This window comes from Gopherus flavomarginatus, chromosome 12 (assembly GCF_025201925.1).
Source record: "Gopherus flavomarginatus isolate rGopFla2 chromosome 12, rGopFla2.mat.asm, whole genome shotgun sequence".
In the NCBI taxonomy this organism is placed as follows: Eukaryota; Metazoa; Chordata; order Testudines; family Testudinidae; genus Gopherus; species Gopherus flavomarginatus.
Window position 1 is genome coordinate 11,272,856 of NC_066628.1, and position 3,267 is coordinate 11,276,122.

Genomic DNA, 3,267 nt, shown 5'->3' on the forward strand with positions numbered 1-3,267 from the left:
GGCCGCTCCTCAGTGGTTTCGCAGAGCTAGGGAGAAAAGGCAGCGCCCTAATCCCGGAGGAAGGGCCCCTCTCCAGTGGTCTCGCAGAGCACGGGAGAGGAGGCAGCACCCTAATCCCGCAGGAAGGGCTGCTCCCCAGTTGTCTTGCAGAGCTAGGGAGAGGAGGCAGCGCCCTAATCCCGAAGGAGGGGCCGATCCCCAGTGGTCTAGCAGAGCTACGGAGAGGAGGCAGCGCTCTAAATTCGCAGGAAGGGCAGCTCCCAAGTGGTCTCTCAGAGCTAGGGAGAGATGGCAGCGCCCTAATCCCGCAGGAAAGGTCGCTCCCCAGTGGACTCGCAGAGCTAGGGAGTGAAGGTAGTGCCCTTATCCCGCACGAAGGGCCGTTCCCCAGTGGTATCGCAGAGCTTGGGAGAGAAGGTTACGCGCTAATTCCGCCGGAAGTGCTGCTCCCCAGTGGTCTCGCAGAGCTAGGGAGAAAAGGCAGCGCCCTAATCCCGCAGGAAGGGCTTCTACATAGTCCCCTGGTAGAGCTGGGGAGGGAAGCCAGCTCCCCGCCCCACAGAAAGGGCCCCTCCCCTGTGGTCTCGCAGAGCTTGGAATACAAGGCAGCGCTCTAATCCCGCTGGAAGGGCCGCTCCCCAGTGGTCTCGCAGAGCTAGGAAGAAAAGGCAGGGCCCTAATCCCGCAGGAAGGGCCCCTCTCCAGTGGTCTTGTAGAGCTAGGAAGAGGTGGCAGCGCCGTTATCCCGCAAGAAGGGCCGCTCCCCAGTGGTCTCGCAGAGCAAGGAAGAGGAGGCAGCGCCCTAATCCCGCAGGAAGGGCTGTTCCCCAGTGGCCTCACAGAGGTAGGGAAGGAAGGCAGCACCCTAATCCCGCAGGAACGGCCTCTCCATAGTGGTATCGCAGAGCTAGGGAGAGAAGGTAGTGCACTATTCGCGCAGGAAGGGCTTCTACCCAGGCTCCTGGCAGATCTGGGGAGGGAAGCCAGCGCCCCGCCCCACAGAAAGGGCCCCTCCCCAGTGGTCTCGCAGAGCTAGGAATAGAAGGCAGCGCCCTAATCCCACTGGAAGGGCCGCTCCCCAGTGGTCTCGCAGAGCTAGGGAGATTAGGCAGCGCCCTAAACCCGCAGGAATTGCTGCTCCCAGTCCCCTGGCAGAGCTGGGGAGGAAAGGGAGCGCCCCGCCCCCGCAGGAACGGCCGCTCCGTAGCGGTCTCGCTGAGCTAGGGAGAGAAGGTAGCGTCCTAATCCCGCAGGAAGGGGTGATACCCAGTGGTCTCGCAGAGCTAGGTTTAGAAGGCAGCACCCTAATCCCGCATTAAGGGTCGCTCCCCAGTGGTATCGCAGAACTAGGGAGAGACGGCAGCCCCCTAATCCCGTAGGAAGGTTCGCTCCACAGTGGTCTCGCAGAGCTAGGGAAAGGAGGCAGCTCCCTAATCCAGCAGGAATGGCTGCTCCCCAGTAGTCTTGCAGAGCTAAGAAGAGAAGGTAGTGCCCTAATTCCACAGGAAGGGCTTCTCCCCAGTGGTCTCGCAGAGCTAGGGAGAGAAGGCAGCCCCCTAATCCCGCAGGAACGGCCTCTCCCCAGTGGTCTCGCAGAGTTAGGGAGAGGAGAAAGCGCCCAAATCCCGCAGGAAGGGCTTCTATCCAGGCCCCTTGCAGAGCTGGGGAGGGAAGCCAGCGCCCCGCCCCACAGAAAGGGCCCCTCCCCAGTGGTCTCGCAGAGCTAGGAATAGAAGGCAGCGCCCTAATCCCGCTGGAAGGGCAGCTCCCCAGTGGTCTAGCAGAGCCAGTGAGTAAAGGCAGCTCTCTAATCTCGCAGGTAGGGCCCCTATCCAGTGGTCTCGCAGAGCTAGGAAGTGGAGGCAGCGGCCTAATCACGCAGGAAGGGCCCCTCTCCAGTGGTCTCGGAGAGCTAGGGTGAGAAGGAGGCGCCCTAACCCAGCAGGAAGGGCCGATGCCCAGAGGTCTCACAGAGCTAGGGAGACAAGGTGGCTCCCTAATCCCGCAGGAAGAGCCGCTCCCCAGTGGTATCGCAGAGCTGGGGAGAAAAGGCGGCGCCCTAATCCCGCAGGAAAGGCCGCTCCCCAGTGGTCTCGCAGAGCTAGGGAGAGAAGGAGGCGCCATAATCCAGCAGGAAGGGCAGGTCCACAGTGGTCTCGCAGAGGTAGAGAGAGAAGGCAGCTCCCTAATCCCGCAGGATGGGCCACACCCCAGTGGTCTCTCAGAGATGAGGAGAGAAGGCAGCGTCCTAATCCGGCAGGAAGGGCTGCTCCCAAGGCCCCTGGCAGAGCTGGAGATAGAAGCAAGCGCCGCACCCCCAGGAAGGGCGGCTCCCCAGTGGTCTCGCAGAGCTAGGGAGAGGAGGAAGCGCCTTAATCCCGCAGGTACGGCCGCTCCCCAGTGGTCTTTCAGAGGTAGGGAGAGATGGCAGCGCCCTAATCCCGCAGGAAGGGTCGCTCCCCAGTGCTCTCGCAGAGCTAGGGAGAGAAGGCAGAGTCCTAATAACGCAGGAAGATAAGCTCCCCAGTGGTCTCGCAGAGCTAGGGAGAGAAGGCAGTACCCTAATCTCGCAGGAAGAGCCGCACGCCAGTGGTCTCGCAGAGCTAGGAAGAGGAGACAGCGCAATAATCCCACAGGAAGGGCCGCTCCCGAGTGGTCTCGCAGACCTTGGGAGAGAAGGCAGCGCCATAATACTGCAGGAAGAGCCGCTCCCCAGTGGTCTCGCAGAGCTAGGGAGAGAAGGCGGCGCCCTAATCCCGCTGGAATGGTCTCTCCCCAGTGATCTCGCAGAGCTAGTGAGAGAAAGCAGCGCCCTAATCCCGCAGGAAGGGCCGTTCCCGAGTGGTCTCACAGACCTTGGGAGAGAAGTCTGCACCGTAATCCCGCAGGAAGGGCTGCTCCCCAGGCCCCTGGCACAGCTGGGGAGGGAAGCCAGCGCCCCGCCCGCGAAGAAAGGCCGCTCCCCAGTGGTCTCGCAGAGCTAGGGAGAGAAGGTGGCGCCCTAATCTCGCAGGAAGGGCCGCTAACCAGTGGTCTCGCAGAGGTAGGGAGAGAAGGCAGCGCCGTAATCCCGCAGAAAGGGCCGCTCCGCACTGGTCTCGCTGAGCTAGGAAGAGAAGGCGGCGCCCTGTTCCCGCAGGAAAGGCCGCTCCCCACTGGTCTCGCAGAGCTAGGGAGAGACGGCAGCTTCCTAATACCGCAGGAAGGGCTGCTTCCCAATCCCCTGGCAGAGCTGGGGAGGGAAGCAGGCGCCCCGCACCCGCAGGA